Source organism: Hyaena hyaena, unplaced genomic scaffold (assembly GCF_003009895.1).
Source record: "Hyaena hyaena isolate Hyena2069 unplaced genomic scaffold, ASM300989v1 scaffold_70, whole genome shotgun sequence".
NCBI classification, from domain to species: Eukaryota; Metazoa; Chordata; class Mammalia; order Carnivora; family Hyaenidae; genus Hyaena; species Hyaena hyaena.
Window position 1 is genome coordinate 1,736,716 of NW_024080701.1, and position 12,701 is coordinate 1,749,416.

General features: G+C 41.4%; 1 protein-coding gene across 3 annotated transcripts in view; it reads right to left on the reverse strand.

Moving 5' to 3' along the window:
* Positions 1–11,919, reverse strand: part of INO80 (INO80 complex ATPase subunit) — a 131,526-nt gene extending 119,607 nt beyond the window's left edge. For all 3 annotated transcript variants that reach the window (XM_039232833.1, XM_039232831.1, XM_039232834.1), the window contains exon 1: positions 11,699–11,919. The gene's annotated coding sequence lies outside the window, so the exon portion shown is untranslated. The remainder of the gene's footprint in view (positions 1–11,698) is intronic.
* Positions 11,920–12,701: the final 782 nt, after the last annotated feature.

Here is a 12,701-nt window from a genome sequence, read left to right on the forward strand (position 1 = left end):
CTCAAACCTATTTTAGTTAAGCCAAATAATTTTCCCAAGCTAGAATAAGAATTCAGATCTACTACTGGTGACACCAAATTCCCAACTCTTCACCATCAGACTGAAATAACAAAAAACAAAGAAAAGCAGCCGCGTGATTTGGGTGACCAAACCTCTTTCTTAGTTGGTTTGCCCAAGACAGTACAAGTTCATGCCTGTTGTTTATCCCTAAGCAAAATTACTAATAGTCCCTCCTCTCCTCTCACTTTTAAAAGTATCCAATTTGAACAATAAATTTTTGGTCACCCTAACACATGGCAATGAGAAGTAATTCAATCACAAAGCACTTTTAAAAAAATCCTAGTTGAACCAAACTTTCCTTTCAGACCATCTCATATTCACTAAAAGGTTATCATATACCAGAAAGTGAATGAGAAGACCTTGTCCTCAAGGAACAGAGGTTAACAGAGCCGTCTACAAGCAGGCCAGAAATAATCTGCTCAAAGGGATCACTACAACAGCCTGCAAACAGTCTAGCAATTTAACAAGCCCAGAGTTTGTCCAAAGCACAAAGTTTCAGAAATAATTAACACCTGCATTTAAAAAAAAAAATTTAAGACAGAGAGAGCACGAGTGAGCGTGAAGGGGGGGGAGGAGAAGGGAGAGAGAGGAGAGCTAGAGAGGGCGAGAGAGGGCGAGAGAGCGAGAGAGCGAGAGAGCGAGAGAGCAAGAGAGAGAGAGAGAGAGAGAGAGAGAGAGAGAGAGAGAATCATAAGCAGGCTCCACGCTCTGCATAGAGCCCAATGTAGGACTCAATCCTACAACCCCAGAATCACAATCTGAGCCAAAATCAAGAATCAGACACTCAACTAACTGAAACACCCAAGTGTCCCAACGCCTCCATTTTAAATAGAATGAAGAACTCCTAGCCAGAAAAGGATAGCCCTTTCATAAATTCCTAAAAAGGCAAAGAGAAAATAGTTTGGTCTACCCCACAGGTGTAGTGTAAGAAAAAAATGCTTACCCACATTTTCCCTTTCCTACTGTTCTTCATTAATGAAACTGGACTACTATTATACCAAAATGAAGTATGTTACAAAGACAAAAATAAAATAATTAAAATGCATTTGATTTCTTCTAGCAAAGTATGAGAAAAGTATGAAGAGCATCTTCACCAAGATAAGGAATACCTTATCAGAATGAAAAAGCATAGCCTACTAGCACAACTGCCTCTATAGAGTTCCATAGTATACACTACAGACAGAAACTTTAGTCAAACAAGTTTATTCCCTATTTATTAAGCATTTAGGGTTTATATATTACTAAATCAAAAAATCCAAAAGGGAAGAAATGTTTCCTCAGGTATCTAATGGACCTTTCCACATAGTAACTTAAAAAGAAATTTTCTAATGTTTATTTTGAGAGTAAGAGAGAGAGTGAGCAGGGGAGGGGCAGAGAGAGAGGGAGACAGAAGATCCAAAGCAGGCTCCACACTGACAGCAGAGAGCCCAATATGGAGCTCAAACTCAGGAACTGTAAGATCATGAACTGAGCTGAAGTCAGATGCTTAACCAACTGAGCCAATCAGGCACCCCATTTTTTTTTCTTCTAGTGAAAAACACCCAGTTGGAACTAATAACAATTCATCAAATTAAAAATGTGAAAACAGGGGCGCCTGGGTGGCTTAGTTGGTTAAGCGTCCGACTTACGCTTAGGTCATGATCTCGCGGTTCGTGGGTTCGAGCCCCGCGTCGGGCTCTGTGCTGACTGCCGGCTCAGAGCCTGGAGCCTGTTTCAATCTGTGACTCCCTCTCTCTCTGACCCTCCCCCGCTCACGCTGTCTCTCTCTCTCTCTCCTAGAAATAAATAAAACATTTTTAAAAAATTAAAAAAATAAAAATAAAAATGTGAAAACAGAGGTGCCTGGGTGCCTGAGTCAGCTGAGTGTCTGACTCTTGATTTTGGCTCAGGTCATGATCTCACAGTTTGTGTGTTCGAGCCCTATGTCAGGCTCCAGGCTGACAGCACAAAGCCTGCTTGAGGTTCTCTCCCTCCCTCTCTCTTTGCCCCTCCCTCACATGCTCTCTTTCTCCCTCCCTCTCAAAATAAACTTAAATTTTTTTTGAGAAGATAACTGAAGGTAATAACCAGTAATTTCAACAAGTTTTATAGTTAGATCCATGAAAACACTTAACCTTTTCCAGAAATGAGATAGCTGAAAAAAAGATGCTCCCATAGGAGACAGAAATTAAAGGACAGAGATCAACAACCCAGAAATCTTAAGCAACTCAGTTCATTCCTCAGCAAAGGGAAGATAGCATTAGCTTCCTTAATAGTTACTCGTGAAAAAGAGGGATCATTCACAAAGCGATAGGAAACTTTATCTATCAGTTCCATACAGTTAATCTTCCATTATTATAGGAGAGATGGTGAAAGGTCGTTATTGAGAATAAAAAGTAAGAGAGATTCATCAACAGCCAATATTCCAAAATTCACAATATTTAGTTTTCTGATAACTAAAAGTAAATTTTCATTTTGGAAGTGACACACTAACAGAGAAGTTCTGTGGAACTGTGTTCTCCAAAGCAGCCTGAGAAATCAAGTTCAGGTAATTCATCTTAAGGATAAACATCTGTAAATAAGCACAAGATGAACTGTATACTAAATTAATCTTGCTTTTCAACCGTTAAACATTTAAGTCATTTATGTGTGTAATGATTTTATGAACATTAACTATGTTTACTCTCATCCCCTTCATTATAGTCATTATACAGTCTACACAGTCACTTAAAACAAGGCAGGGATGTTTATACCAAACTACTACTCAATAAACACTTGTTAAATTGAAGTTAGACTTTTTCCTCTATTCAGTAGAAACTTGAAGGGTAGGGAGGGAGATTCAATTAAAAACAATTCCAAAGCCAGGTAAGACCAGCAGGGCTATTCCTCAAAGGCCCGGGTGTGGTCATCAGGGACCTTGGCAAGATCAAGGCCTGCACTAATGCTATAGCCACTGGCCACATCTAGCTTTTAAGTTTTAGAATAAGACTGGCCTGAATTGAGATGTGCTGTGTCAAATATACAGTGGATTTCAAACGCTTATATTTTACACTTTGTATGAAAATACAGTCGTTAATTTAAAAAAAAAAAAAAAAAGAACAATTCCAAGTGGGATTCCAAATTTTTTTATCTTATTGTATCAAATACTACTATAATAAGGAGGCTAGATATACATTCTATTGAGAGCTATGTGCCAAATATTTTGTACCATATGCACTTTATATATGCATCAACTCATTTAATCCTTTTACGACCTAGGCACTATATGACTTCCATTTTACAGATAAAGTGTGCTTAAGTAACCTTCCTGAGGTCACACAGCCAAAAGTGGCAGAGCCAGGTCTGAAATCCAAGAACTCTGACTCCAAAGTCCCACATACCTTAACTCCAATATTGTCAGAAGGACGTCAAGCAAACTTAATTTTGCTTCTAGAGTATAAAACTATGCTAATGGAGTATTCTAAACAAAATATTCATTTATTCATTTAGTTAGAACATTATAGACCTGGAAATATTGGGTAATAATCCAATGCTGCTTAGTTTATTTTGCTGCTCAAATCATTGCAGTTTTGGACACTGAGAACTTTTTAAGCAGACTTCTATGCTCCTCTGACATATCCTCCTCATCATGGAGTTGTGCTGTTGTGGTAAGGGGTGGTGATTGTTAGAGTACTTCCTTAACTTACTAGCACTAAAAGATGTTCCAGGCTCATCTTGTATATTTCCTGCCCAATATTATTATTATTGTAGTAAATAATAATATTATTCAAAATTCATCTATGGAGTCAATGCAATTTCAATTAAGATTTCAATTATAGGGGGGTGGGGGTTCAGGGCACCTAGGTAGCTCAGTCAGTGAAGCATCCGACTTCAGTTCAGGTTATGATCTCAAGGTTTGAGAGTTGAAGCCCTACATGAGGTTCTCTGTTGTCATCACAGAATCTGCTTCAGATCCTGTTTCCCTCTCTCTCTGCCCCTCCCACTCTTGTTCTCTCTCTTTCTCTCCCTTTCTCCCTTCCTCTCCCTCTTCCTATCTCTCAGAAATACACTTTTAAAAAAATCTTTTTAAAAAATGGTATTGGAGGGGCACCTGGGAGGTTCAGTCAGTTAAGCGTCCAACTTCGGCTCAGGTCATGATCTCACAGTTTGCTGGGTTCAAGGCTCAGGTCATGATCTCATGGTTTGTGGGTTCGAGCCCTGCATCGGGTTCTGTGCTGATAGCTCAGAGCCTGGAGCCTATTCCAGATTCTGTGTCTCCCTCTCTCTCTAACCCTCCCCTACTCGTGCTCTGTCTCTGTCTCAAAATAAACTATAAAAAACTTTTTTAAATGGTATAGGAAATGAAGATCTAGGTACTAGGTGTTACTAGTGAGTTTCTTTCAAACTTCTCAGCTGACACAGCACAGAAATATATGTGGGTATAAACCCAAGCATGTATACACACACATATATGACTATTTCAATATGTAACCACCTGTGTTAAGCTAAATGTAAGTTCATGCTGATGTTCTCAACTCCAATCTATAACCACATGAATCATTCTAGCCTCCTCCCCTTGCTTATCTGTAAATTCACACTCTACCAGTGAGAAGAAGCCTGTCTCTTGCCATCCATTTACTTAATTGTTCAACTGCAATATAAACGTATATCAGTATCAGAATTAACCTGCACCTTCATGGGTTACAACTTTATCAATTAAACTACATTGCTTATGTGTAATTCCGTTTTGTCTTAGATTCCACTTATTTCCAAGGTTATTTAGGTCAGCACCTCCCTTCTTCCCTTTTTAGTAAGGCTGTTTCATACATTTCTAACACAATTAGATTCTCTTGGGGCGCCTGGGTGGCTCAGTAGGTTAAGCGTCCAACTTCAGTTCAGGTCATGATCTCACTGTTCATGGGTTCGAGCCCCGCATCGGGCTCTGTGCTAACAGCCAGCTCAGAGCCTGGAGCCTGTTTTGGATTCTGTATCTCCCTCTCTCTCTGACCCTCCCCTGATCACAGTGTCTCTCTCGGTCTCTCTCAGAAATAAATAAAACATTAAAAAAAAAAAAAAACACAATTAGATTCTCTTGTCACAGTCTGCACTCCTTCCTGGGATCTATCTACCTCCAAAATGATTTTTGTTTTATTTGTACACATAAAGTTTACTTTGCGCTGTAAAGCCCTATGGGATGTGAAAAATGGATAATGTCCTGTATCTACCATTACAGTATCCAAAATAATAGTTTTATCAAACAGCATTTTAACTACAGGGGTGCCTGGTTGGCTTTGTCAGCAAAATACGCAACTCCTGAGCTCAGGGTAGTGGGTTCAAGCCCCACATAGGGCATGGAGCCTACTTTAAAAATAAATTACAAGGTACTGCAATCCTCTAAGGAAGCAGCATGGTTAAGTAGAGAAGCTGAAGTCAAGAGCTGCAAGTTTAATGCTATCAATAAGCAACAGATAGACTTTAGGACTATCAGTTATCTTCTCAGGGTCCCAACAGCTTCATTATAAAACGAAGGAGTTCGCTTAGATGATAAAATATAGCATTTATTAACACTATGAGTCAAGGATGGTGCTAAACACTTAACAGGTTATCTTATTTATTTCTAACAACCATATAAAGTAGATACTATTTTTATCCCCATTTATAAGATGGCATTAACTTGCCATCTTATATTAACTTGCACAAGATCTCCTAGCCAGAGAGTTGTAAAGACTCTAGAACAGGAGTTGGGGCAGTATGGCTCGCATGTCCAATCCAGCCCACTACCCATTTTTTTTTTCCTGATAGATGAGAATGTTTTTTACACTTTTAAATAAGTGGAGGAAGAAAATCATTATTTCATGACACATGAAATTTCTATGAAATTAAAATTTCAGTGCCCATAAATAAAAGTTTCATTGGAACATAGCCTCACTCATTCACTTACATATTGACTGTGCCTGCTTTCACATTGCAGAAGGGCAGAGTTGAATGGCTCCAACAGAGAAAGTATGACCAGCAAAGCATATGATTTATTTGGCCCTTTAGAAAAACTTTCCTTAGCCCTGCCCTAGAGTCTGATCTACTGTTCTTTTTTTTTTTTCCTGAGAGAGAGAGAGAGAGAGAGAGAGAGAGCGCGAGCGTGAGCAGGGGAGGGTCGGAGAGAGAGGGAGACACAGAATCTGAAACAGGCTCCAGGCTCTGAGCTAGCTGTCAGCACAGATCCTGACGCGGGGCTCGAACCCATGAACCATGAGATCATGACCTGAGCCGAAGTCGGACGCTTAACCGATCTAGAAGAGAGTCAGCTATAATACAGTGCCACTGGATTACAATGCTTCTGTTATCAAAGGAGATCAGGGCCTTTACACATAAGAAAAGAATGTCCCTATATATTTTTTTAAAAAGACAAAAACTAAGTACTACTAATTCATATCAACAACTCAAAAGAAATCTTTAGGCTTATACTACTCTATGGCACCAAGAGCTTGCATAACTGTGTGTTTATCTTGGCAGAGCCCCTCTGTACTCTCCCTACATATACATACAACTGGATTAATTCTCTTGTACATCCCCAGAATCTACCATAGTCCTTTGAGTGTGGCAGATGCTCAACAAATTGCTGGGAGGGTCAAAAAGCACATATTAGATGTTTTTCAATTATATTTATTGAATGAACAAAATAAGGATTTTCAAAAACCATTAAGTGTGCACATTATTAAATCGTTTGTTGATCTGAAATGAACTAGAACTGGATCATAGAAGTCTCTGGCTTTGTAACCATTACATCGTGTCTGGTGTGTTCTTAAGCCTTAACCATCTTCTGTGCTAATAAGTTTCATAAACAAACCACTCATTATACCCCTGTCAAACAATACTCATCCTTCAAACTAATTTTCTAGGATTATAATTCATGTTTTTACCTAATTCAATTTAATTTAATCATAGTCCATCCCAGTCTTCATCATTTCATCAAGGAGTCAAATTTCTTTTTTTTTTTTTTTAAATTTTTTTTTCATGTTTTATTTATTTCTAGGAGAGAGAGAGACAGCGTGAGCAGGGGAGGGTCAGAGAGAGAGGGAGTCACAGACTGAAACAGGCTCCAGGCTCTGGGCCGGTAGTCAGCACAGAGCCCGACGCGGGGCTCGAACCCACGAACCGTGAGATCATGACCTAAGCGAAAGTGGGACGCTTAACCGACTAAGCCACCCAGGCGCCCCAAGGAGTCAAATTTCTTTATCTTCACATGAAAGCCTTGCTATTGCATTCACCATTTATACTGCCATTTTCTGGAAACTTCTCTCCTGTTTAACTTATTCTAAGATTTTATTTTTAAGTAATCTCTAAACCCAATGTGGAACTTGAACTCACAACCCTGAGATCAAGAGTCACATGCTCCTCCAACTGAGCCAGTTAGGTGCCTCTTTATTATTTCCTGAAGCACAATAACTGAAATCCATCCTACAGTCTAAGAGTAGATGTACTGTGGTTTTGTACCAAGATACGCAGTCCATTTTTTTTTTCATGCCTTTCCAGGGAATGACTAACGTTGTGTAGGCCTTTCTGACAACACTCAGGCAACATTCTCAGGAATAAACTGAGCACCTAAACACTCTTACCATATTGATATTCACTAGCCATTTCTGTTTTACACAAAACTATGAAAGATTTATCCAGTTTATTCTACTTAACTACTAAACTCTCATAGAGAAGAAGAGCTATATGCCATGTGCAAACCCAAAGGCACCTTATTTGTTCTTTTACAAGAATAACCTTAGTACCATTACCATAAAATGACTCTGTACTTGAATACCCAGAGATAATCCTATATACCATATAGGTTGTTCCTAATACATAACAAATAGTTTCCCTTCTCCCAAATCAAAACTAAATGTATGTCATAGGTACGTCAACATGGTTCAGTCAGTTGAGTGTTTGACTCTTGATTTTGGCTAAGGTCATGATTCATGATTCAAGCCCCAAGTCAGGCTCCACAATGATAGCATGGAGAAGCCTGCTTGGGATTCTCTCTCTCCCTTTCTCTCTGCCCCTTCCCTGCTCGTGCTCATGGGCTCCCTCTCTCTCTCTCTCTCAAAATAAATAACCTTTAAAAAAATTTTTTTTAAATAAATGTATGGGGTACCTGGGTGGCTCAGTGGGTTAAGCGTCCAATTTCAGCTCAGGTCATGATCTCACGGTTCATGAATTCTAGTCACACATCAGGCTCTGTGCTGACAGCTCAGAGCCTGGATCCTGCTTCCGACCCTGTGTCTCCCCTTCTTTCTGCCCTTCTACCACTCGCACTCTGTCTCTCTCTCTCTCAAAAATAAACATTAAAAAAATTTTTTAAGAAATATATTTATTTCCTCAAGTCAAAAATAAACCAACATTCCTCAATATGCTGTCTTATAGTTAACATGTCATTTAATCTCAGAAGTGAAAATTATTCCCATTTTACAGATAAGGAAAACTGGCACTCAAAAATGTTGAGTAGCTTACTGAGTGGTTAAGTGGGACTCAAACTCAAATCTTATTTTAGTATAAAAACGATTCTTTCCATCACACTACCAGGTTTCTCCTTAGCTAAACTATCACTTGCTCTTCCCATAAGAAGTCATGTTCCTCTGAACATGAATTTAAGAGTCTGCATCCTGCTTCTTGTTATGGAATCCACTGGTTTGCCCCATATGAAATCACTTACCTATGCGACCAGGCCTCTCTAGGGCAAAGGCTCTTAAACTAGGATTCATAAACTTGGATGGAGAAAAGATTACACTCCTACTTTTGCTAAACTGAAAATAGCATTTCCTTCAATTCTGAATGTAAGCAGCACACCCCAACTTTTACTATTTATTTCAGTAATAAAAAGTGTGTTTCTTACATCATAAATATGTGAACTATATTTTATACATTTAAATGTCATATTCTGAGAAAGTGTCCACAGGCTTTTTTAGACTGCAAAGTGGTCCAGAGCACATAAAAAATGTTAAGTATCCTGCTCAACAGACCATCACATAGGCTGTCAATCCTTGGTAGTGTAGGTTTATAAAATCATGTCACAGTTGATTCAGTCTTTTAGTCCCTTAAAAATATGGACAGCATTAAAAAAAAAAAGGACAGCATTTAGTTCCAATGAATTATTTATTTTTATTTATTTTTTAATGTTTGTTTTTGAGAGAAAGAGAGAGAGAACGCGAGTATGCACACAAGGAGGGGAGGGACAGAGATGGGGACAGAGGATCTAAAGCGGGCTCTGTGCTGACAACAGTAAGCCCAATGCAGGGCTCACCCATGAACCGTGAGGTCATGACCTGAAGCAAAGTCTGACGCTCAACAGACTGAGCCACCCAGGCTCCCCTCCAATGATTTTTTTAATATCTAATTTGTCAATTACATTTACAATTACTGATCCCCTACTTCTGACCTACCATATATGGAAATCTTTCTTATGTACTTATCAAATCCTGGCATTAAGCTTTGTGATCTTTTCAACCCTGACAAAGCTACCATATTAGCAAGCGAATCCAATGCTTCTATAAGTGAATTTCTAACTTATGTACAGCCACAGTCTGAATGTTTGTGACCATCCCCCCACCATCATATGTTTAAATCCTAACTCCAAAGATGATAGTATTAGGTGGGACAAGAGCCCTTAAGATTAGTATTAGTACCCATAATAAGTGTTTAGTAAGCATTAGCAACTATGCTTTTCTCATTTTCTGTATGCTACAGCGTATCATATCAAAAGGCTATGCTTAAGATTCAACTTTAAAATTTGTCATCAGCTTCACTTATTTTCCCACACAAGTTCAGTTTCCTATTACCCCTAGCCCATTCTGAACTCTCAAAAGTTCCCTGCACCCCAGCATTTACATTTTGTGTGAACTTGTATGTTGACAACTTAAATCTCCAAGCCCATTTTAATCTTCTTGAGGGCAGCAAGGAGGTGTCTATTATTCCCTCTAGCCCTATGTCTACACAAGCAACAACAGTCAAAAGCTGCTATGATACCTTTTCTTGGTAGTATAATGACAAACTCTTATTACATGAAATCATAACACCATAGTTTATGGTCTTTGCTTAGACTTAATCAAATATCCACCTTGATATACTCAAAATTGTTTTTTATTAGTCATAAGTTCATCTAATCACATTTGTGCTCTTTACAGTTATTTCCTATTAAAAGACACAGATCTCTGAAAATTAGTTTGGATTCTTCCGAAACAAAATAAAGAGGAAAATACAGTAACTAAAATAACAGAATTTAACCCTTAAAAACACAAATTTATTTTATTATCTAGTAGTCTCAATCTCAAATTGTTGATTTATAGGAAGAGATTGAGAATTTCAAGCATAAAACACAAAGGGAATGGAATATTATTTGACAGCAAAAGGGAACAAAGTCCTGATACATGTTACAACATGGATGACCCCTGAGAGCATGTTAAGTGAAAGAAGTTGGTCACAAAAAGACACATATTGTATGATTCCCTTTATACTCAATATCCAGAACAGACAAATCTACAAAGACAGAAAATAGATTAGTGGTTCCTAGGGGCTGAGTACCGCTAAGATGGCTTTTTGGGGTGATGAATTACATAGTGCTGAAATCTGTACAATTAACTCTGAGTGTATTAAAAATCTCGGAAGTGTACCTTAAAAAGGGGGAGTCTTTTGGTATGTGAATTACATTGGAATAAAGCTGTTACCTGAAAATAAACAAAACGCCACTACTAGCAAACCACAGTGAAAATCTCCTTGGGAAAGTAAATCATGAAAGTCCCTGACTGGCAAACTGGTTACCTGTAATTTTAGTGAGATCAACCTCCTAATTTCCTCCCATTCCTCTCTCAACAAGTAACCCGCTAATCCCATCTCCCATTACTACCAACAAGTACTGGAACATGAAACGAGGCAGTGTATATATGAATCAAAGAATCTGGGTACAGTTGGCTGCAAACTAAAATAGTGAGTGACTTCTTAGGCTCTATCACTCCTAAACTGTAGGGGGCTTCCACCCTCGCTGATTACGGAAGTAGTAGTTTTCATCAGCGAGCTCAAGAAGCAATGTCAAAATAAGATGACACTTGCCTAGAAGCCCTACAAAAGCCTAAAAGATCACAATAGGTGTCCCCTACACACTCCTAAGTATGTGCACGTGTTAAGCTGTCCCCACCTAACACCAACAGCATCATACACCATTCCCCCATATCCCAACTTGCTCCCCATAAGCTGACACACTATCAAGCTCTCAGATCTCAGTTGTTTAAGAGAGCAAATAAAGCCCTCACGGGGTTCCCACTCGAGCTCAGCCCCCCACCATGACCCACCCCACCCCCAAACCCACACACGTGTTCACCCGACACCGCCCCACCGGGTCCCACGTGCACCTGGTCTAACACACTCCCCACGTGTGGGCGCCCCACGGGCTTCCTCGGCTATCTGAGGTCACCGTGTGACCCCAGGTCTCTAGAGGTATGAAAGGGGAAAGGATAAGGCCCAGGTCCCTGAGGTCCCAACCCTATGGGGAGTGTCCACACCCATCCTCCCCACTAAACCCAACAAATCCAAGGGCTGGGGGCGACGGCCCCTTTAAGACGCGGCCCAGTCGTCGCCCGCAGAGAGGGGCGCAACGGGGCCTACACACATCCCCCTCAGTTCGCCCGCCCACGTCAAGTCGCCTCACCTCGGGCCGCCGGGCCCCGCCGCCGCGGCGGCGGCGGAGGGGGGGGCGGGGTGCGGGCGGGGTCCGAAGGGGGGGGTCGCCCCGCCGACGGTGGAGCCGCGGTTCGCTCTCTGAGGCTGTGGGACGGTGACTGCGTTGGGCGTGGACGCTCCTAGCTCGCTCCCTCGGCGGCTCCTGGGACCCCAAGATGGCGGCGGCGCTGAGGCGGCTGCGGGCGCTGGGCCGGCGGCGGCGGCGGCCACTTTCACTCACTGAGAGGAGCGGAGCAGGGACACGGGGAGCCATGGCGGGGGGGAGGAGAGGCGCCATAGCCAGGCCAGAACAATCGAGCCGCTACTCAGTTAGCTTACCCCCGCCCCGCCCACGCTCACTGTTCCTCTCCAGCCGGTGGCTTCCCGCAGTGCCGCTGCCGTCGACCTCGTGCAGCTCGCACCCCGCCGCTGCCGCCTGACGCCCAGAGCGGACTGGGGTTCGGGGGGAAGACCCTGATCCATGCCATCTGAGTGCAGATTGGTCGGGGCTGGGACTGGCGAAGATTGCCGAAAGGCGGCGGGGAGGAGGAGGAGGATGTCATCGGTAGAGTGAGCAAGCAGATCTCGCGGGAGCAAATGTCGCGAGACCTCTCCAGCCCAGCAACCGCCGGAGAAAGGTTACTTTCCCCGGAAGTAACGTCAATCGAAACGGCTTGGGATCCTGGGAATGTTTGTTTCCGCAGGCAAGAGTTGGCAAAGTGCTTATGATAGTTTGTTAGAAGCCACGGAACACTGAGATCACTTGAGGGAAAGGTTAGGCTCGGGTGTGATATTTAATCCTGTTTGTAGCCACTTTAGGCGGCTTGGGAAATTGCCTGCTATGTAGAGCCACTCGTTATATACAGTACAGTTTTGGGCTTCCCTTTAAGACTTCGGCACCAAGACCACGATGCTGTGGCATAGTTAGATAAATACCTAAGTGAGGGCTTTAGGATTAAAGGACCTGGGAACACATAAACCTGTCGGAAATG